General features: G+C 43.9%; 1 pseudogene; it reads left to right on the top strand.

Moving 5' to 3' along the window:
• Positions 1-20,015: 20,015 nt before the first annotated feature.
• Positions 20,016-24,482, top strand: part of LOC112582059 — a 102,607-nt pseudogene continuing 98,140 nt past the window's right edge.

The following is a 24,482-nucleotide window of genomic DNA, read 5'->3' as shown; positions in this document are numbered from 1 at the left end:
GGGGAACTCTGCTGGGGAGGAGGGCTGGGGGAGGTTATATTCACTCCTGTATTTGCTATTTCTGCATAATTTGGGGTCCTATAGATCTGAGTTGCCTTTTGTGTGATTTTCCTTCCCTAAATAACTTCTTTCTGCATTCCTTACACAGAAGATCTGTTGATTGAAAATCCTCTCACTTTTTGTCTTAAAATGGCTTTTATGCTTGCCTTCATTTTTGAAGGACAGCTTCACTAGGTACAGAATTTCTGGTTGAAGAACTCTGTTTCAGCACCATGAATATGTCATTCCAACTTCTTCTGGTTCCATAGTTTTTGGATGATGTCAGTCATGTATCTTGTCATTATCCACTTTTACATAATGTGTTATTTATTTCTGGCTCTTTTAAGCTTTTTCTCTTCTCTTAGACTTTCAGTAGTCTGGCTGTGCTGTATCCCAGGGTGACTTTCCTTTGTTTTATTGCCCTTGGGGTTCTTTGAGATCCTTAGATTTCTCTAAAGGTGAGAACTGGCTGAAAAGGACATGAAGGACATTTTGGGTCTTGTTGCAATGGTTTCACCCATGCAAACATTTGCCAAAACTCATTGCACTTTACTTTTAGCATCTATGCATCTCACTGTATGCAGCCTAGACAAGTGACTTAAAGCTTTAATGCAAAAAATGTGTAACCTATGGAAGCTAGATGTGTTGATTTTCCTTAATAAATGGGTCTATTAGACTGGGGATTCAATTTGCCATTTCATTTCTGAGGAAGGACATTTTTAAAATCTCTGGACAGATTTTATCTTCTAAATGATATAAGTCCTGGTTAAAATAAAAAAAAAATAGGTAATGTAGTAAAAAAGAAAGATACTTTAAAATCACTTTCTAAACCATTAGGGGAGGATCTTCATACTAAGAAGATGTGCTCAATAGAAAAGTAATCTATGAAACTGAAAGGGACACATCTTGAGATCTGTGTGTGTGTGAAATAGAAAGGAAGTTAAGGAGGAAGGAAGGAAGGAAAAGATGAATGACCTTGAAAGTGATGGGATGGAGGATTTGTTAATTTGGCTTCTCTATTTCACAGCAGATGTTGGGGTGTGGATGCAGGCCAGTAGGCTAACACTAGGTAATTTTTTGAGCTCAAGGAGTTGAACTCTGCAGAGACACTTCATTGTCATGCGCTAATGTTCTCCTCCCCTCAGTCCTTCACCCTGTGTCAACCACTGTAAATTAACATATGACTTCTTGAGTTCACCTGTGGCATTCCTTCATCTGTGCATTCATTCAACCAATACTTGTTCTGTGCTAACTACCTGCTCAGCATTCTTTTATGCATCAGAAATATAGTGATCACAAGCAGGGCAAACAGGATCCTTATACTCGTGTGCTTGTGTTTGTGAGAGAGAGAATCAGGTGATAAGAGAAATAAATAAGGTGATTGCAAGTACCAAGGTGCACACAGCAGGGTCCTGTGACAAGGAACCCCTGAAGTGACTGTGTGTGTTACCGCTTAAATGACCAATGAAGGTCTAAACATTACATCTCAGGCCTGAGCCAAAGGGACAGACAGGCATGTACCATCTACAGAGAGAAATTTCATTGTCTTCTTGCTAGTTTCCTAGGTAGGTGAAAAAATACCATGGGAGTCATTGGATGAAAAATTAACAAAAAGGCTGGTTTTCCACAGTGTGCTGGGCTCTTTCTGGGGAGAGAAGTTGAGGACAGTCTGTGTCTCTCCCTGTTAGCCCCCTGTGTGGATGACTTAGTGTCCAGGACTCAAGCGTGCAGAGAACAAAGAGAATCAGGGCTGGCTGATGGCTGCCCACAGCCCTGCAGCCAGAGAGGTAAGCACGGGGCTGGGGAGATAAACACACCAGGTCACGAGGCAGTTAGTCATGGTCACCTGTGCATGTTCCCCAAGGGAACAAGATGGTAACAATACAAACTGTCTCTCCTGCTGGGCCAGTGGGACAGGAAGACTCCAAGCCAGCAAAGCTGGACATCTCATGCCCGCCGAGAGCAGATGTGAACACAGCTCGATGAAACACGTGGATGGTCTTTAAGTCTGTACGTGGACCACTCCCCGGAGTGTGTAGACACCCCAGACTGAGGCTCTGAGTCTACACCAGCGTGAAGCTGGAGGCAGTGACTGTTCATGGCTGATGCTCAATCAGTTTGGAGCCAAATTGGGCTTCCTGGAAAGAGAGGTGAAAGGGAAGGACAGGGCAGAGTCCCGTGGGCTAGAAGGTAGGCCTTGTTTCCAAGTCACATGTATTGTTTTCCTAGAGGGACTGTGGGAGGGCTCTGTGCAGGAAGCTAACAGGTGGAAGAACGAGTGATTGTGGGAGAACTTGGTGCAGGAGATCCCGGAGGCTACCAACCAAAAGAATGCCCCCTGAGATCAGCCGGCCTCCAGGGGAATGGACTCCATCACCTGGTGGTTTCCTCACTCATTACCATTTGCAGATTCCTTGGTGTACCAGAGGTCAAATTGCCAACACCTGCTGGATCATCAAAAAAGCAAGAGGGTTCCAGAAAAACATCTATCTCTGCTTTATTCTTCATACTGCAGAGAGACCTTATAAATGTACTGCTGCTGCTACTGCTAAGTCGCTTCAGTCGTGTCCGACTCTGTGCGACCCCATAGACAGCAGCCCACCAGGCTCCCCCGTCCCTGGGATTCTCCAGGCAAGAACACCGGAGTGGGTTGCCATTTTCTTCTCCAATGCATGAAAGTGAAAAGTGAAAGGGAAGTCGCTCAGTCGTGTCCGACTCTTTGTGACGCCATGGACTGCAGCCAACCAGGCTCCTCCGTCCATGGGATTTTCCAGGCAAGAGTGCTGGAGTGGGGTGCCATTGCCTTCTCCGTTACATTTATAAATGTACAGAATGTAGCAAAGCCTTTACCTCTTACTCCCAACTAACCTATCACCAGCAAATTCATACTAGAGAGAAACCTTATTAATGTAAAGAATGTAACAAAGCATTTCATCGTCTCTCACATCTTACAGGACATCAGCGAATTCATTCTGGGGAGAGACCTTATAAATGTAAAGGTTGTAACAAAGCCTTTATTCAGCGCTCAAATCTTACTCGACATCAGCAAATTCATACTGGAGAGAAGCTTTATTAATGTGAAGATTTTAACAAAGCCTTTATTCAGTGCTCAGATCTTACTCAACATCACTGAATTCATATGGGGCAGAGATGTTATAAATGTACAGAATGTGGCAAGGCCTTCATTGAGGGTTCCAGTCTTACTAAACAATAGCGAATCCATACTGGGGAGAGACCGTATAAATGTACAGAATGTGGCAAAACCTTTAATCGGAACTCAATTCTTACTACACATTTGTGAGTTCATCCTGGAGAGAAGCCTTATAAACGTACAGAATGTGGCAAAGCCTTTAGTCCTAGTGGTTGGCTCACTAAACATCTGAGAATACACACTGGAGAGAAACCCTAGTAATGGAACAAGTGATAGAAGAGGTTTGCCCTAAACATGCATCAGAAAACACAAGAGTTTATACAAGAAACCTATGGAAATGATGTAACAAATATGTAGAAAGGTATTTAACCAAAAGTTAAATCGAAGTAAATATCAGAGATTGCATACTAGAAGGCATTTCATCAATCTTGTTTTGAGAAGTTTCTCTAAAGGAGAATGACTGTAGAGAGTACTCCATAGTTAAAACACATAGAAAATGGATATATTAGCATGAATCATGAGATGAGGGTTGATGGTTAGAAAGTTACAATTCTTAGCAACGTATGTATGCTTGTTAATAATGATGTGATTTGAGATTATTTGAAGTAAATATAATTCGGCACTCAAATAATCCATACTATGCTTTCTTTCTAGTGTGTTTGCAAACATGGATTTTTTATGGTTTATTAAAGATTAGCCTTTTTATATTGTGTTGCAACCATTTCTATCTATTCTCCATTAGAAGATGAAGGATACTGTAGTGTAAAATGTACAGTGAACATCTAAGTGGAGATGTTTGGCATTGCTGTGAAATATCCTGGAGGTTGCCATGATGTAAGTGATCATTTAATCTTTCCATGTATTAAAGTCAGACAGAAGTTGGTTGTAAGGTTTCAGTAGAAATATCCTTGATTTGTAAGAGCACAATGACAGTTCACTGCAATATTTATGTATCTTTATAATATCAGCACAAGTCATGATTATTACTTGACAATGTTGAAATAAAGACAGTGGTAACCTAGAAACGACGGAGAAGGCAATGGCACCCCACTCCAGTACTCTGGCCTGGAAAATCCCATGGATGGAGGAGCCTGGTAGACTGCAGTCCATGGGGTCGCTAAGAGTCGGATACAACTGAGCAACTTCACTTTCATTTTCTGCTTTATTGATTCTGTGGATCACAATAAACTGTGGAAAATTCTGAAAGAGATGGGAATACCAGACCACCTGACCTGCCTCTTGAGAAATCTGTATGCAGGTCAGGAAGCAACAGTTAGAACTGGACATGGAACCACAGACTGGTTCCAAATAGGAAAAGGAGTACATCAAGGCTGTATATTGTCATCCTGTTTATTTAACTTCTATGCAGAGTACATCATGAGAAACGCTGGGCTGGAAGAAGCACAAGCTGGAATCAAGATTGCCGGGAAAAATATCAATAACCTCAGATATGCAGATGACACCACCCTTATGGCAGAAAGTGAAGAGGAACTAAAGAGCCTCTTGATGAAAGTGAAAGAGGAGAGTGAAAAAGTTGGCTTAAAGCTCAACATTCAGAAAATGAAGATTGTGGCATCTGGTCCCATCACTTCATGGGAAATAGATGGGGAAGCAGTGGAAACAGTGTCAGACTTTATTTTCGGGGGCTCCAAAATCACTGCAGATGGTGACTGTAGTCATGAAATTAAAAGACACTTACTCCTTGGAAGAAAAGTTATGACCAACCTAGACAGCATATTCAAAAGCAGAGACACTACTTTGCCAACAAAGGTCCGTCTAGTCAAGGCTATGGTTTTTCCAGTGGTCACGTATGGATGTGAGAGTTGGACTGTGAAGAAAGCTGAATGCCGAAGAATTGATGCTTTTGAACTGTGGTGTTGGAGAAGACTCTCAAGAGTCCCTTGGACTGCAAGGAGATCAGCCCTGGCATTTCTTTGGAAGGGATGATGCTGACCCTGAAACTCCAGTACTTTGGCCACCCCATGCGAAGAGTTGACTCATTGGAAAAGACTGATGCTGGGAGGGATTGGGGGCAGGAGGAGAAGGGGACGACAGAGGATGAGATGGCTGGTTGGCATCACCAACACGATGGACGTGAACTTGAGTGAACTCCAGGAGTTGGTGATGGAGAGGGAGGCCTGGCGTGCTGTGATTCATGGGGTCGCAAAGAGTCAGACACGAGTGAGCGACTGAACTGAACTAAACTTTCATCATAATAGCATTTTTGCATTCAAAAGACTTCTGACTAAAATGTTTAGCTTAGAAAGTAAATGTAAATCCTGTGCATTGAGGAGGTAAGGCCATGGTGTCCAGTGATTGAAATGTCAGTGGCCCTCCAGCTTTCCAAATACCACATGAAGTTAAGAGTTGAATTCTGGAGAATGCAGCTTACAATGTGCTACTGTTTCATTATATTTAACAGGGGAGTATTACTCATTTTTCAAAATGTGTCTTTATGTGTATCAATCAAGCTGATGGAGTGCTTAGAGCATATGAAAGGAATAATAAAATACTTTAAAATGCATTATTTCTCCAGTAGTGAGTAAGAACAGATACCTCATCACCAGGCTGACTGTGATGGCATTTCTGGTACCATTTGTGATTGACTCAAAAGTCTGTTTATTTCTCTACACACTCGTCCATGCCATCAACACTATCACTGTTGATCTCTCAGTGAGTTCTCGTGGTTGGTCCTTGAGGTTATTGGATGAAGATGGTTTGGGGCAGGCAGTTCTGGTGGACCAGATTTCAGGCTGAAATATCACAGGCAGCTTCATGTGTGTGAGACCTTCCCCAAAGCATCTTTCTCTTGATTCTTCTTTTGTGTATCGACAAATGCAAAGATAAACAAAGAAGCTGTTGTTGTTGTTGTTATTGTTTTAGTCGCTAAGTTGTGTCTGACTCTTTGGACCATAGCCTGACAGACTCCTCTGTCCATGGGATTTCCCAGGCAAGAATGCTGGAGTGGGTAGCCATTCCCTTCTCCAGGGGATCTTCCTGACCCAGGGATCAAAAGCATGTCTCTTGCATTGGCCGGAGGGTACCACTGGGCCACCAGGAAAGCCCGCTTGTTTGTTCACTCTATCCCTAAACCAAGGTTTATTGTAGACTTACAGAAGTCTTTCAAGACCCAAAGTTCTTGTCAAAGGAGAGAGGACAGCAAGTTGAACATCAGTTATTTGTCTCCTGGCTTTAGGAAAACATTACCGTACTTGCTTTGTGCATTATTTTTTTGGCAGGTGGGGGGCGGGCGGGACGGGACTGAAATATTGTAAAGAGAACCTCAGATATTGTGTCATCCTCCCTACCTAAGTCAGTGTACATCTGTGAATAATTGGATGTTCTCTTGCAGAATCATGATGCTACACTGATACCGAATACAAGTACCAGCCAGTCCCTAGCGCCATCTAATACCAGTCAGTGCTTACACTTCCTGATCTCAGCATGCTTCTAAAGTCCACACTTACTATAAAAATTTTCAGCTTTAAATTTTTTTTAAATTTTTACTGAGTTATAATTACGTACAATATTATATTACTTTCAGGTATACAGCATATTGATTTGATATTTTTATACGTCATGAAATGGTCACCACTGTCACCACCGATTCTTTTCCTTTGCCACATCTCCACCTCTGTATTGAGATTGTGTCCCCCAATTCTTTCCCAGCTTCGTTGGGTTTCTCTTTCTGTCACTAGCTTCTGAGGAAACCAGTTCCTCTGTCTTGCAGCACCAGTGAATTGTCTGGAGTGTCTGTTTGTGGCTTGATTTACCTTGTCAGTCTACCCTCTGATTCACATAAACTCAAATCGCTCCTCTTTGGCAGTTGGGGACAGTTTCATGGTGACTTCTTGTCCATTGTCGATGGCTGCCTGGTGTTTTCTCTTTTCTGTCCTTCTAGCACAGTGGGAGGTACCAAGCCCATTTAGAGTTCTGGACCTGGCATCCACCATCTGTCCTGAGGGTGGACATTTAGGCATTTTCCAGCCTTTGGCTCTTGTAATGAAAAACTTGTGCACGCCTGTATTTTTTGCCAGGTATTCTAGGGGTAGATTACTGAGTACAATCAAAGAGTAAATTCTTGTGGAATTTTGATGAATATTGCCAAGTTTCTCTCCCTAAAATTTTGGCAGCAGTTTCAGCAATTATTTCCCCAGAGCCTCACCAACAGAATGTGTTGTCACACTCGAGGATTTTTTTTTGCCAGCCTGATGAGGGAGAAATGGTAACTCGGTGTCCTTCTAATCCTCATTAATCCTGAGTCATTTTTTTGTAGAGTGGAGCTCAGGCTGAGGTTCTTTGCCATCTCCTGAGTGGAACTCTAAGAGTAAGAGGTTCATCTAAGATGGTTAAGGATTCATTGATCTGCAGGATTCGGCAATTGAAACATTTTTTTTTTTTCTAGTTTGCATTACCTTAACCTTTTGCCTATTTGAATAATGATATAATGAAAACAACTGCCGTGGACCAAGTACTGTGTCACATCATTTCCATTCTGTGCAGTAGCCCCACAGATCAGGGATTGGCAAACTTTTTTCTTTTTTTTTTTTTGCAAATAAAAAGTCATTTATTATTTAACTAAACTGTCATGGTTTAGTTTACAATTTGTAAAATGTTCTTAAAACATTCAAAATGCAGTTGACACTTGTATGGCTTATGAAGTTATTTTTTGATAGTCTTACTTTACTTGAATTGTTCAAAGTACAGTATATTTTAAGTTAAGAAAGGTAAACTCTATGTATTTGTTTTATACTTTTAAGGTTCCAACTCACAAATAATGCTCTTGTGTATGATTTGAGAACTTTCAGGCAAAATCCAACTTATATTTTTTTCCTTTCCCTAGCAATTACTTTTTTCCAGCATCAATTCTTTGTTACTAATACTTTTTTTTTTTATTTTTTTTTTTTTATTTTTTTTTCTAAAGAGGGAGAGGCCATATTTCAGGTTCCATAGGCCATACAGTTTCTGTGGTAGCAGAAGGTGATGAACATGCTGTGTTCCAATAAAACTTTATTTTAAAAAAAAGGAAGCTAGTAGGACTGGCTTGCTGGCCATCCTTTGTGACCCCATCTCACAGGTAAAGAAAACCAAGCAGCTACCCAGAGAGCTGTAGCCACACACATTGACCTGCGTTCAAGAGAAGGTCTGCCTGGCTTTCTACATCCAGCCAGACTGAATACTTGAATTGTAGTTTTTTTTTTTTTTGGTTTTGTGTTGTTTATTTTCCTATCCCTGTAGCTCTGGGAACATTGTCTTTAGTCTCAACTCTTATCAGCTGTTCTCATTTTATGAATATTTTGAAGAAAGGGAGTAAAATTTGCATGTCATAATGCCTTTCTAAATGGGTATGCTTCTGAATAGATCTGTACATTAAAATATTATTAAATAATATATCAAGTGAAAGGCTGTATATTTGAACTGTAGTCTGGTGAACATCCCCAGTTTTAGACATTATCTTTAAACATCACCCTATGTTTTCACGTGTTGTCACATGTTTTCTCATGTAAGGGTAGGAGTTGTCTCTGCCTTGCATCAAGTGTCTTGAAATCTACAGAATAGATATTGGTAGATGGAGTTATTGTGCATTGACAGTTGCAAAGACTGTGTCATGCAGTGCTATTAAACACGGCCTTGTTTGGTTTCTTCTCAAGTTCAACTCCGTCTTTCTCTTCAAGGGAACTCCAGTTATATCCTAAATGAAGCTTTCTGGTCCTTTAGAGCTATTGTAAGCGATATTGATCCTTTTAGTGCTGTGTCCTTTGAAGATTTCCTATCAGTCTATTTGCTAATAGAGTATTTTAAAGTGGTCACATCTAAAAAAGAAAAAAAAAGTGACTGAGTCAGCCAAACCTCAAAGCTTTCTCCAAGAAAAAGAAAGCAAAGTTGTCCTCTGCTGTACATTCGGTGATGGGGAGCAAGGAGGGGACCTAGGAAGTAAGCCTGTCCTTACAGTAATCTTGCCATGAGATGTGTCCTGGTGAGCAAACTGAAAGATCAGATAGAGGGAGACACGTGAGAACCTGGTTCTGTGGCAGCAGTGTCTGGGAGCTTAACAGATGTCTGTAAACTGTGTTTCATTGGTTTCCCCCTTTCCTGCCTGTGGTCCCTTCAGGACATGGCAGCTGCTGGTACCCAACAACCCCGTCTTTTCCCAAACCTCACCAGCCCCACAGCCACCACCCTCAGGCTTCCTCTGTCTTCCAGCACCTCCTATCATGAAGCCACCAAGTGTGTTCATGATCTTGTGTGGACTTACTGTGTGTCATTCTAGACCCTTGCTGCTGAGAGTAGTATGTGCATCTTGTCGTTTTACACCTGCTAGTGCCAGCCCAAGGGTTGTCCAGTGATAGGCGTTTAATAAATGTTTCATAAGCAAGCATTTTATGAGGGCACTAACCCCAGTCACTGGGTCTCCACACTCGTGAGCTGATCACTTCTCAAAGACCCTCATATTTTAATACTGTCTCATTGAGGGGTTAGAATTTCAGTAGGTGAATTTTGAGAGAATGAAAACATCCAGTCCATAACACGTGTCAGTAACTCCCATACAATCGAAAGAAAAGTTCGATCTTATGTCTGAGACTTTTATATCCTGTGATACATAATCCATTTCATTAGACTTTACTCATGTAGCTGATCAATTTTGCTGTTTTCTTTGATGGGCCAAAATACCTTGGTTATACTCAAATGCACACACATCTCTGTGTGTGTGTATAATAAAAGTAGGTGATTACCATTTCTTAGGCTGTTGAGAGCTTTATGTAAGACTTTGATTTCCAACATGGAAAGGAACTTTTTTTTTAATTCTAGCACAATGACCTCATTTAATAAGTATTTGGTGAACAGATCTATTTTTCTTCTAGAAAAAAAATGTAATCCTTCATCCTTTTTCCCTCAAAATATGTCTGGAAGGAAAGATTTTCTGATTTGTAATCTCCAACTTCACTAAGTCAGGTCCCTAGGACTTAATATAAACAGGCTCTGAATGAATGAGTGATAAAGATCAGGTCCTATGGAGAATAGTGCATTCATGAACTAAACTCCCAAATTCCCAGGTGGTAAGCTTGGGACCTTGTTCTGTACAAAATGTGAGGTACCAAGGCAGAACATTTTATATTTCATTAATGACGTGAGCAAGTGAACTGCGTAATAGATCTCTGAAAGCTTTTTTGAACCTTGGTGCAGACAGCACCATGAATAATGGGAAGTTCACGCTGTTTGATATGGAGGTAAAATCTAGATGTTGAGTCTGTAGAATGGAATGTTTTGGGGAATCGTGCTAGCAGACACTCCCAAACCTCGGTTCAGATTTCTCCTTTTCTCTGCATCATGAGAGCCTGAAATTAGTTCTTTTATAGCTGTAACTGCAGTGAAATGTCTTTCCCGCAGCCCAGCCAGTTAAACACCTCAGCTCGCGACTGAGCATCCTTGCTTGGGTGAAGCAACAGTTTGTATGAGGCAGATTTCAGAGGAGCTGTGTGGGTTTTTCATCAGAATCCTCAGAAACCTATCACCCGCGATGAAGAAAGTGGAAACAGTTCTTCCTGGCTCTTCTTTTTCCCAGGCTATCTCTACACGCTCACAGCCACACAGACTTCTAAATGTACATGAAATCTTGGAAGTAGCAAACATGACAGTGTCACACACCTTCTAGAGTCTAGTGGTTTCATTCACACAGTGACGTGTAAATGCGGCTTCAGAGGACTAAGTGACTTCTTCATGCAGGACCAGGTGGTATCGAGTCTTCCTGCTTGTGAAGCCTGTGCCTCCTCTTCTCTAAGCTCTGCAGATGTCTGTGCCCTCCTCTTCTCTAAGCTCTGCGGAACTCGGAAGGTCTTATCACACAACAGGAGCAATCATGTTGCCTCAGGTGATCACGTCCCTCAGTGCCAAGGGGGCTTGGGAAGCTGTGGTCAGGCAGGGCCCCACTTGTCCCAGGCTCCTCCTTGTCCCAGAAGAGCATAAGTAATCCCTTATCCCGCCCTCCCTGGACCATCCTGTACCCACTGCCTCACCCAGGACAGACTCCCTCCTGCCTCTGGGAGGCTCTGATGTCCAAGTCCCCCTTTCACACCCTCCCTGTGGTCACTATTGAGGTTGATGCCCATCTCACTCTCCCTGGAGATGCAGAAGTGGCCTGGGGGCCTGTCATCCACAGAGCAAGTGAAAACGCTGGTCAGTGAGCAATCCAGCAGCCCAGGGATCGTAGTGACCAGGTGGGAACAGATGGAGCAGCCTGGGGGACCCTCACATGGCCGTCCTGACCCGCCTGCCCCACATAGGGGGAAGGCTGTCTCACCTGGTCCTTGGGGGAAGTGGGTAGGTTTGAAATGTCCACCCTCTGCTCTGACTGGCGAAATACAGTGACTGAGGAATCCAGGCACGTCACTGCTTCCATCCTGAGAGTGTGTTTCTGTGGACACGCTGGCGTCTTCCGTTGGGACGCTGATGGACGTGCGCTGTGGTGTGTGGGCAGCAGAGCCTGGTCCTCAGCCATCTGAGTACAGCACTGGTTTTGCCCTGGGAGTGGTTGACTCCAGCACATTCCAGAAAGAGGAGCGTAAGAGCTGAAGGAAGATGGCAGAGATGCTGTTCTGGTTGACTCTTGACTGGCAATAGGGTCCCTGGGCTGAGGGGCTTACTGGTCAGTGTCTGTCCCCTCACTGCCCCTGTGCACCCCCAGAAGGCTGTGTGTCCTTATCCACACATTGACTAAGTGACTTTTAGGGGAAAAATAAAACTAAAGCAGACAAACAGAAACAAAGCCTACTCCCTCTGTTGCCAGGCATGGGGTCTGAGGGAGTGCTGCCCCCACCGTGGGGTCCCAGGAGTGTTTCCTACTCTGACCAACTGACTCAGGCCCCACATCCCCAGTCCCACTCAGGCCAGAGGCTGCCCACTGTATGACCACAGCACCACCCAGCCTGGTTCCATGGGGGCTCCGTAGTAGGATGGAGCTGCCCCACCAGGTCCAGGTGCTCTCTGCCAGACAAGCCGGGGCAGCCCCAGGTTTCTGGACACACATTCTCTCTGGACAAACAATAGCTGGCTGAGGCCCGGGAAGGGGAGGAGGAACCAGGTGGGTGCTCAGGCCAGATTCGGATCTCCCTTAGGCAATTTCCTATGCACAAGGAGGGGCCCAGATTCTGGAAATCCACACACATGGGACAGTAACATGCCGTGTGCCAGAGGAAGCTCCGGGGCTGGCAGGGCCCAGCGCATAGCAGGCATTTCGCTGAAGGGCTTGTTCCGCTGCCCCAGGAGGATAACTTCATTCCAGCCTAAACATGAGCCCTTATGGAAACATTCAATGCCACAAAATTTACTATAAAAAAATGATGATTTCTCGAGTAAGTCAGGAAAGGAGCATTTATACATGCAGACCTGGTGGTGGGGCATGGAGAGAGTGGAAAAGAGGGTAAGAAATGCCCCATCCTGAACTGCTGACCCACTCTCAGTGGACACCCCAACGCTCAAGGTCAACAGGGACAGCCTTATGTTCATCAGTATCAGGGGACCAGAGCATAGGGACCCAGTGTGGGCGGTGAATCCTGGGGTCAGTGTTTGCACGGGGAGGGTCCTGAGACGGGACACGAGGACCATGAGCAGGAACTTCCTGAGCATCCTCGGGGCTGTTACTCTCTCCCACCTCCCGAGAATAGGACAGAAACATACACTGCTCAGATTTGCAGGCATGCAAACCTCAGTGGCCATGGCTCACTCTAGGAGTGTTTATTTTATTTGATTATTTATAAAAATAACTAATCTGTGTTTAGAAGAAAGTCTCCTAATAACCTAGCTCCAATCTCATAAATCAGCGATATTGTAATAGGTCTTGAACTGTTAAAACATAATTTCCCAGAATTTCAAGCACAGGGATTTTCAGAAGAAACCATCTTCTCCGCACCTACATTGTTAATTTTATCCCTGCTATAAATTATTTGTGTGGGGAAATCCCCTGGGAGAACTGGCCAAGGAGCAGCTCCATGTAAATACCGAGAGACATTCAGGGACCTTGTGGACCACCTTCCTTCCTGGATGTTGAGATGTCCTGGGACTCTCTCTGCTATTCAGTACATTTTCAACAGTTTACATACTTACAGATACAGCTGGTTTATACAGGACATTTTTCTGTCAGTCAGTTCAGTCGCTCAGTCGTGTCTGACTCTTTGTGACCCCATGAACCGCAGCACGCCAGGCCTCCCCATCCATCACCAACTCTCAGAGTCCACCCAAACCCATGTCCATTGAGTCGGTGATGCCATCCAACTATCTCAACCTCTGTCGTCCCCTTGTCCTCCTGCCCTCAATCTTTCCCAGCATCAGGGTCTTTTCCAGTGAGTCAGCTCTTCACATCAGGTGGGCAAAGTATTGGAGTTTCAGCTTCAACATCAGTCCCTCCAATGAACACCCAGAACTGATCTCCTTTAAATGGACTGGTTGGATCTCCTTGCTGTCCAAGGGACTCTCGAGAGTCTTCTCCAACACCACAGTTCAAAAGCATCAATTCTTCGGCTATCAGCTTTCTTCACAGTCCAACTCTCACATCCATACATGACCACTGGAAAAACCATAGCCTTGACTAGATGGACCTTTGTTGGCAAAGTAATGTCTCTGCTTTTCAATATGCTGTCTAGGTTGGTCATGACCTTCCTTCCAAGGAGTAAGAGTTTTTTAATTTCATGGCTGCAGTCACCATCTGCAGTGAATTTGGAGCCCAGAAAAATAAAGTCAGCCACTGTTTCTACTGTTTCCCCATCTATTTGCCATGAAGTGATGGGACCAGATGCCATGATCTTAGTTTTCTGAATGTTGAGCTTTAAGCCAACTTTTTCACTCTCCTCTTTCACTTGTATCAAGAGGCTCTTTAGCTCTTCTTCACTTTCTTCCACAAGGGTGGTGTCATCTGCATATCTGAGGTTATTGATATTTCTCCTGGCAATCTTGATTCCAGCTTGTGCTTCATCCAGCTCAGCATTTCTCATGGTGTACTCTGCATATAAGTTAAATAAGCAGGGTGACAATATACAGCCTTGACGTCCTCCTTTTCCTATTTGGAACCAGTCTGTGGTTCCATGTCCAGTTCTAACTGTTGCTTCCTGACCTGCATACAGATTTCTCAAGAGGCAGGTCAGGTGGTCTGGTATTCCCATCTCTTTCAGAATTTTCCACAGTTTATTGTGATCCACACAATCAAAGGCTTTGGCATAGTCACTAAAGCAGAAATAGATGATTTTCTGGAATTCTCTGGCTTTTTCCATGATCCAGCAGATGTTGGCAATTTGATCTCTGGTTCCTCTACCTTATCTAAAACCAGGACTTCCCTGGTTTCTCAGATGGTAGAAGTGTCTGCCTACAATGCAGGAAACCCGGGTTAGGCTGAGTTAACCTGGGTCAGAAGATCCCCCTGGAGAAAGAAATGGCAACCCACTCCAGTACTCTTGCCTGGAAAATCCCATGGATGGATGGAGGAGCCTGGTAGGCTACAGTCCATGGAGTCGCTGAGTCAGACACAACTGAGTGACTTCACTTTCACTTCTATCTGTTGGTGATTATGAATGAAGCTGCTCTAAACCTTTGCCTACAGATCTTTGTGTGGACAAATGTATGTGATATGTCCCTTGATTATGTCCTCTGCCTTCAGCCTGTTTTTAGTTAGTGGACCCTAAATTACTTGAAATGCTTTCTGAACAAACCTTGAAAACTGAATCACATTTTAGCTGCATGGAGAAGTGTGTGTAGAAAGATGCTTTGGCAATTCTATTCATAGTTTGGACCAAGACACTATAAGTTGTGCTTCACAATTTTTTTTTTTCATTGCTTAGATTTACTGAGCATAGGGTATATCTTTGGACAGTTAAAAATTCAGAGTTTTTAAAATTTATCCAATTAACATTTTATTTTTTTAATTTAAATTTATGTATTTTAATTAGAGGCTAATTACTTTACAATATTGTATTGGTTTTGCCATACATCAAGATGAATCCGCCACAGGTGTACACGCGTTCCCAATCCTGAACCCCCCTCCCACCTCCCTCCCCATACCATCCCTCTGGGACATCCCAGTGCACCAGCCCCAAGCTTCCTGTATCCTGCATCGAACCTGGACTGGCGATTCATTTCTTATATGATATTATACATGTTTCAGTGCCATTCTCCCAAATCATCCCCCCCCCCCGCCCACAGAGTCCAAAAGACTGTTCTATACATCTGTGTCTCTTTTGCTGTCTCGCTTATAGGGTTATCGTTGCCATCTTTCTAAATTCCATATATATATATATATATATATATATATATATATATGCAAACGATTAACATTTTATTGGTGAGCAATTTTGATTTGTTTCAGAGCTTAGTGTTTCTAGTTTGTTATGATGTGCTTGAGTAAGGATATTCAACCTTCACCTGCAATCTCAAACTCCAGTATGCTCTGAACACTCGGTATTTTAGCCTAATTTCTCAGTGGCAAAAACCTGACCTGAACTGACCTGGGATCTGAGGGGAGAGCATTGCATTGAGTGTGAAGGAACGAGATGTGTGTGCTGGGGGAGGGGACACTGCCCACGAACCTGCTGCCACGGTTACATCATCTGGTGAGGCACCTTCCTAACATCTGGAAAAGTATGAACTTTGCAATACGCTCAGCTCCAAGAGATTTGAGGAGGGATCTGTTTTTATGCCATCTGTCTTTGGCACAACTGCCCCCTAGCTGTTTGATAGAACTGAGCTGTGCTAGAGAGTGAATCGGAAGCTTTTTTTTTCACTGTGACTACACCTGTATACTTTATGCAATGACCCAATACAATGCAAATGCATCCAGTTTCCAAAGCAACAGCTCCTCTTCATGCAGTGTACTCCTCTTTTCCTCTGCTGTGTTCATGAAAAAGAAAATGCTGGCTGGTGCCACTACTTTTGTTTGATTCCAAACTGGTTAGTCGTGGCTGCAGCTGAGAGAGCCATGAGCTATGGGTGATGCTCAGCCAGGAGGGAGACTGGAGGTCCATGCCTGCCTCGCTGTGCCCGGGCCCACAGGGATGACAGACATTTATGTGTCATGGCATTTGTGGGCTGTCACAGTGACACATGATCCCTGCTTTACTGCAGAAACACACGTGCAGGTTCAACTCAGAATCTTTGCAGTTCAGGTCAAGCAGAGGAAACCCAGAGACTGTGTCCTCCAGTCATCTGGAGTGAATCACCCAGCTCCAGAGAGATTAGACTAGATTCTACTCACCTCCTGTGTTGCGATTGTTCACAGGGCCATACAAGCCAATTAGAGGATCCCCATGGGGTGGGCTGGTGGAGGGAGTGAGTGTGAGACAAAGGATGTATTTCAGGAGCTAGACTGAAGACAATCATGGGCACTGCCGGGGAAGTGAGGGGTCCCAGAGGAAAGAGGAGGTGAACCAGTCTGCACTGGTGCTGAAGTGGAGTCCTGATGGGACTCAGGGAGGGTCCCTGGGTCAGCTCTGTCCCAGTGCAGCTCCCCTCCTGTGGGATGGTGACCAAGCATCAGTCCCTGGGCTCCAGAGGCCACCAGAAGACCAGTTACAACCATCTCAGTAGTTCATATTCATCTAAATAATGCTCGTTTGCATTTTAATTGTTTTACTGGAATTCAATTGAAGTTAACCTTCCTACCAACTCTGAACCAAAGGGCTGGCTCCCAAAGGAGTGGCATGAATGGGGTTGTTCTTTTCCAGCTTCTGAAGGTTAACAGCATTTGTGTTTGTCCCTAAGTCTGCTTTTCAGCCCTACCTGAAATTCCAGCGCTCTTCTTTTGGCCATACCTGGAATTCCAACACTCTTCCTCTTTCCTGGCCCCTTATCAATTTCCCTGCGTCTTTATTTTGAATTTTCTGAGTCAAAATGAAACCTCACAGTTGGGAAGACCCTGAGAAGTCATTTTGTTAGTGAGAAACTGAGACTTGCAAAAGCAAAGTGGTTAGCCTGTGAACATCCACCCCAGCCTCACTCCTTCCCTGGACTTGGATGGGAGGATGGTAATTGAGTTTGACCAAATATAACCATGGCTGAGACTGCAGCAGTTGGTCATTTTCTTTCCCAGGCAGGTAATCGACTGTGTTTTCATGATATGTTCTACACGAGGAATTCTGAGAAGTATGACACTTCTGATTTTAAAAAACAATATGAAATATTAAAAATACACTTTTGTGCATGCAAACCAGCTTTCAAAGATAAGAACCTAGGTGCTGCAACACCAGTGATGTGTCCCTCTCTCTGTCCAGAAACATGTTTGTCACTTTCATGGAGTTCTTTACAGGTGAGTCCGTAAGCGATCGATATTCTGTATGCTTGCTACTTCTTTTTTTTTCTCTCAATATTGTTTGTGAGATCCATCCATGTTTATTGGTATAGATCCAGGTCGCTCATACATTTGCACTAACTTACTGATTCACAGTGTTTTATGGCTACGTTCTCTCTCCTCTTGATGAATAAGTAGGGTTTTCCCTAGTTTTCAGCTTCCTAGACTCCCTTTCAAGAGGAATAATCACCCTGCACAAATAGAATCATGTGACTATAACTGGATTGGAGAGGAAGTGTCTGACTGTTGACAAGAACATGAGGTTGTAAGTTGTTTAGCTTGTGCTTTTCTATACAGAAAATGTAATTGAGCTGAGCCCAGAAAGTCATGCGATCTAGGATAACGTTTTATGGGGAAATGTATACATCGATTTCCTTAATTATTAGAACAGGGCTTCTACACATAACCTGGTCAGCCTGATTTCAAACGCAGAATTTACTGGAAATAAAATTTAATTTGTTGAGCTTCCCCAGTGGTTCAGTGGATAAGAATCCGCCTGCCAATTCTGCCAATGAACACATGGTTTCAATCCCTGATCTGGGAAGATCCCACATGCTGCAAAGCAACTAAGCCTGTGCACCACAACTACTGAACCCGGGAGCCAAAACTTCTGAAGCCCATTCACCCTAGAGGCTGTGCTCTGCAACAAGAGAAGCCACGGCAATAAGAAGCCTGGGCACTGCCGCAACTGGAGACTAGCCCCCGATCTCTGCAACTAGAGAAAACCCATGCAGCAACAAAGACTCAGTGCCACCTAAAATAAATTAATTAATTATGCTATTAAAACATTTTAATTTGTTATTAAATGCTCTGAAATGAACAGTGACCATTCATTTATGGAGCCTCCCATAAATATTTATACTCGGTGCATTCCCTGAAACATCTGACTTACTCCATGGACTTTGGCCAACATACATGAGAAGAAATTTCTCGCTCTTCCCCTCCAGTCAAGACCTCTCTCAGGCACAAACCCCACATGCCTTCCAGGGTGACCTGTCATATCTGTACCACACCTCACTCTCACCACGGAAAGGCTACCTCCCAGCCCCACTTCCTGCCACAAGATCATGACTTCCTCCGTGGTCTCGGTTCTGTGGTGATGGTGGGGAGTTCTTTGCTCCAAAGCCTTCAGCCCTTCTGGTTGTGCAGATGCTTTGCCAGAGTCTGATTCCAGCAAGGAGGACCTGGCCTCAACACCTCTTCCTGTTTTATCTCTGTGTTTAAGACACACTTTTATAACCAGCATTCAGTGCCCAAGGGAGAGAGCCTGACACTCAACAGAGGCATAATAACTATTTTTGGAATAAATAAAAAATCTGACCAAATCAAGCCATTTCACGTTCATTGGATATGATTAGTAGTTCTTGTTCTTGAAATGTTTTCTCTGGTGTATACAAAAAATGCATATATATTTTTAATGGTTTATAGTTTCCAATTGTGACCATTAACTCACATCCAAAGAACTAAGATGTTACTCATCAACCTCCGATCCTCAGGCTCTCTGCAGACACTAGTGACTATCCTGTCCTTTGTACTTCTTCTTCCCTGAACTGAATTGAAACACCAGTACTTTGGCCACCTCATGTGAAGAGTTGACTCATTGGAAAAGACTCTGATGCTGGGAGGGATTGGGGGCAGGAGGAGAAGGGGACGACAGAGGATGAGATGGCTGGATGGCATCACTGACTCGATGGACGTGAGTCTCAGTGAACTCCGGGAGTTGGTGATGGACAGGGAGGCCTGGCGTGCTGCGATTCATGGGGTCACAAAGAGTCGGACACGACTGAGTGACTGATCTGATCTGATCTGATCTTATGGCAAACACCTGATCTAATTCTTCAGCAGAACTTTGCACAAACTATTGTCATAGGAAAGAAAGAGTAAATATTTGGAGATGGCATTAATTCTGCCAGCCTGTATTCAGAGCACACACTATATCACATGTACACGCACACACACACACACACACACATATACACATACAAATATATACCTGTGTATATAGTCCTCTTGGATGCTGAGATTCACAAATAAGCGAGCAATATAAAGTGTTGGGGTCTAAAGGAAACAGATGGTGGGTGGGCTTTGCGGTGCAGATGAAGGAGGTGAGTCTTGACTGATGAGGATGACGTGTAAGTGTGTGTGAGGAGGGCTTTGTGGTCCAAGGGAGAAGACTGTGCCATGACTCAGAGGGACAAACACTTGCCTGTGCTTGGATGTGCAGCCAGAATGGCTGAAATCTGAGGTCCGAGAAAGTCATAGCAAGAGTCAAGGCACATGCGTCTGCAATACAGAGGCCTCGTAGGTGAGCTTGGGAATATGGACCTTTCTCATCGGCGGTGCGGTGAGCAAGTCCAAACTGTGCTTCTAAAAGCTCAGCTTGGCCTGGTTGGCAGAGGGACGCCCTGAGGCAAAGTGACAGTCATTCAGAAGAGGAGGTGGTGAAGGGAGACATGTGGAGATATGGTCAGGCACTGGGTGGAGACATCTCGTAGGAAGATGGGTGTCTGCGAATGGTCTTGGGGACGTGCTGGGACTGGACGAGCACCTTTGTGAGTTGTCATGCATTTTCTAGTCTCTTCCAGTATGTCCCAGGAGCAGGTGGACACTTGGGAGATGGGGTGGACACTTGGGAGATGGGGTGGACAGCTGGGAGAGGGAATGAGGGAAAGAAATAAGGTGTTGGTGGCACTGTAGTTATTAGGGGCTTATTCAAAACCAAATATATGAGGATTAACTACATCTAAGTACAGTTTCCAAAGTATCCATTCATTGTGATAAAAAATTTAGATCAATGAGGAGACTCGAACAGCATTTTCTAAAACCTGTGCCATGAACAGTAGCTCGGCAGAATGTAATAGATTTTAGATAAAACTTTAAGAAGTGGTTTGTGCTCAGATAAATTTGGGAAGCAGAGATTTGCATGTGAGCTCCATTGCTTCAGTTGTGTCCGACTCTTTTGTGACCCTACTCTTTTTTGTGTGTCCGACTCTTCTGTGACTGGAGTGGGTTGCCATTTCCTTCTCCAATGCATGCATGCATGCTAAGTCGCTTCAGTCATGTCCGACTCTGTGCAGCCCTATGGACAGCAGCCCAATCAGGCTCCTCTGTCCATGGGATTCTCCAGGCAAGAATACCCGAGTGGGTTGCTGTACCCTTCTCCAGGAGATCTCCCTGACCCCGGGATCGAACCCATGATTCCTGCGTCTCCTGCATTGTGAGTAGCTTCTTTAGCTACTGAGCCACCTGGGAAGTCCAGAGGTTTACATAAACTCCAATTTATTGTTTTTCTACAGAACTTCTCAAGTTCTTTACTGTAATAATAACCATTGTGATTTTTCTAACACTTATTTGACCAGAGGCAGTTTTTTTGTTTGTTTGTTTGTTTTGGTCTTGTTTTAATTTGCAATATTTCTGAGGACCAGCACTCTTATGTGGAGAAGGAAATGGAAACCCACTCCAGTATTCTTGCCTAGAGAATCCCGTGGGCAGAGGGGTCTGGTGGGCTTCTGTCCATAGGGTCACACAGAGTCGGACATGACTGAAGCGACTTAGCATGCCTGCATGCATTGGAGAAGGAAATGGCAACCCACTCCAGTATTCTTTCCTGCAGAATCCCATGGACAGAAGAGCCTAGCGGGCTGCTGTCTGTGGAGTCCCAGAGTCGGGCATGACTGAAGCGACTTAGCAGCAGCAGGAGCAGCACTCTGATGAATGTACTTCAGTAGACTCTGGTCTAGACAGCGAAGATGGAGACTGTAGTGATAATATGATCCCCATAGGATGTATCATATGGATTCTGACCTGGTCCTTGTCCACGGCCCACACCGTCATCTTCTGGAGGCCCATGGAGCCCATGGGCTGGCAGTGCTCTGAATGTGCTGCTTTGTGAGCTCGGGTGAGAGCAGCAGGTAACAGGTTGGCACCTCTGTGGCTGACGGATTCCACTCTGAGCTGGCCTGCAGCCCAGTCCTGGTTCTGGGAGCCACGTTCTGTTATGACTGGGGAGTAATTGCTTTGCAGTTGGGTTTCATTTACTCTCTTCATGTATGTGGGTGATTGAGTGTCTCCTTGGGGACCTAGGAGCACAAAGCTGAGGCTGTTGACTCGAAGCCACTGTTTGCAAATTGAGAGCCATGTACAGAGTGCAGGTTGGGGTTGGGGGCAGGCACAGCTGGCTCCTGGGTCCACTGTGCCGGGTGGGACTCTGGGTACATGCCTCAGAGAACTTTTTCCCTCCGGTTGGCTTGGTTTGTGCTTCTCATAAAATGCCATGGTCAATTTGTTTTCTGCAAAAGAGCTGCAATAATTTGTCCCCAAATCCACTCAGGAGGGCCTGCCTGCTCCTCTGACCTCAGCCCCACCCAGGAAACACCTCCCTGCCCAGCCTGGCCTTCATCTCCTGGCCTGTCTTCTTGATCTCCAAATTCTCATTCTGATGATGTGAATCCTCATTTGCTCTGTCTGATCACATTAGGTGTACTTGCCAAGTAGGCAAAACTTCTACAGTTTTCCTATGATGAAATCAGTCATCAAATTTCCTTATTATGGATTTGGATTATGAATTTTATAAGTAATTGTAGAGTCTGGATGAAGTTTTCACAGTATTATACGTTTCGATGAAGGTTTCCTATTTGTTTTCTCTTACTCTTAACCCAAATGCAAGGAATTTGCCATTTTTTAAAACCTCTCGCATGATCATGTGTGTTTTATTTATGGAGGTAAAGGGATGTCTCATCACTTCCATGTTTCTCTGTTCAGAGAAGCTTAGAGTTGTGTATAAAACCCAGGCTTCTAATGGACAGATCCTTGTCCAGACTGTTTTTACAAAAAGCCAGTCGGACTGGTCTGGGGAATTTTTCCTAGAAGATCCTGGATTAGGAGATTCTTTACTTAATGAAGACTTGACTTACATTCATATTATGGTAACAAATAAATGGCAATATTCTAAAGGTGCAACAGTAGTGGACTAGTTAAGTAACTCCTATCTGGACGTGAGTGTGGTAAAGGTTTATGTATATTATCATATGTGAAATGAATTGCCAGTCCAGGTTCAATGCATGATACAGGGTGCTTGGGGCTGGTGCACTGGGATGACCCAGAGGGATGGGATGGGGAGGAGAGAGGTGGGAGGGGGGTTCAGGATGGGGAACACATGTACACCCATGGCGGATTCATGTCAATGTATGGCAAAACCAATACAATATCGTAAAGGAATTAGCCTCCAATTAAAATAAATTTACATAAAAAGGGTTTAAAAATCTTCAGTGAGTTGTCAAGATGTGAGTGATGTATTAAATGAACAAATTATTTTCAAAAACAAAAAGGGTGAGCCTAGTTTTGTTAATTTGAAGTTTGCATGTGTAGTATATAGTTTCTTATAGTTTCCAAACTATTGAGTAGAATTCCCTGTGCTATACAGTAGGTCTTGTTGTTTATCTATTTTATATACAGTGCTGTGTTTATGTTCATCCCAAATTCCAAATTTATACCTCTCCCCTCACCTTTCCTCTTTGGTAACCAGAAGTTTGTTTTCTTTGTCTATGAGTCTATTTCTGTTTTGTAAATAGTTCATATCATTTTTTTAATTCCACATAGAAGCAATATCACATGATTGTTTTAATTCACTAAAATATCAACATGGTTATTTCTAGGTGATAGGGGTCTTGCCGTTTATTATGCTTTTACCCAAATACATCATATATCCGATGTAAATGATGACAGCATGTATTTCATCACATGAAGTGTATTTGAAAAATACATACCTTCGCATGACATAGCTTCCTATTTTCTGCTGCTTTTCCCTAAACAAGTTTTAGCTCTGATACACATTGGGTCACTTTCATTTAAGTCCCGTGCAATAAAGAAGATGAACAGCATTATCTCTTGGGGGCACGGGGGAGCACAGGATGAGGGGAAGGTCCCAGTGAAACACAGCCACCAGGTCCTGCTGACACCAGGACCAAATCTCTCTGTTAATGACCTGCCTTTTCTTGGAACAGGATGGAAAACAAAATCGATTCAGCATTCAAAGTAATGAAGGGCTCCTGTTCAAGGACGGCTTGAATGTCTTCTCTGTTTTCCCTCTAAACTTGGATTTACTTCCAGGACTGCTTGTGTACATCCAGTCTTTAACTGCTCCCACTGGATTGCAAACACCTGCCTCTGTCCTGGACACGTGGCTTATTTAATAACAGTTTAGTTCATCAGCACATTTTAAGAGTTGGTTTAAGAGTTGGTTTCGGGTTCTGCATGCTATTTCTGAAACTCCCTGAAAGCTTCCTGAATCTTAGTAAATTATGTAATACTGGAGTCAGAGAAAAGCTTTCTGATAACTTCCAGGCAGAAACTGAGCATTCTTGAAGTCCTAAGAAGATTCAAACATACTCAATGGCAGTTTAACCATAGCAACATCAAAACAACTGAATTTCCTCCTCCCTTTTTTTCCCTCCATAGGTTAAAGGGAGCCAGTGCTGGCAGTGGGATCCAAGTGTTTGTGCCTGACGTGGACATGTTCATCGTCAGCCTGACCATGTGACTGGTCCGTAGGAACATTGTTCAGAAGCCAGTGGCTGAAGAGGCCGCAGTGTAACCCAGAGTTTGAGAACGATGAGTCGGTAAGTCTGACTCTGGGCATCTTCCTGCTTTGATTTCTGGGGCCTTGTACGTTGTGACAGTAAACAGGGTGTGCACAGAGCTTCATGTTCTCTTATTTTGTGTGGTTACTTTGCACACCTCGTGGGTCCTCACACATGTGCATTCTCACCCACATGTGGCTACGGGGAAACAAGTCCGGAGACACGAGGGCTACCCTGTGAGAGGCATTAACCCTAAGGGCCTGGGCTTGACCTGGTGTCTCTTCATTACCATCCACCCTTAATTCACACTGGAAGCCTTTCAAGTTCGTGTCATGGTCCGTGCTCTAGATAATTAGTTACTGCAATATTCTTAGAGAAGTAACACCCA

This window comes from Bubalus bubalis, chromosome X (genome assembly GCF_019923935.1).
Source record: "Bubalus bubalis isolate 160015118507 breed Murrah chromosome X, NDDB_SH_1, whole genome shotgun sequence".
Lineage (NCBI taxonomy): Eukaryota > Metazoa > Chordata > Mammalia > Artiodactyla > Bovidae > Bubalus > Bubalus bubalis.
Note: the sequence above shows the minus strand (reverse complement) of the source record. Positions and strands in the feature narration are given on the sequence as shown.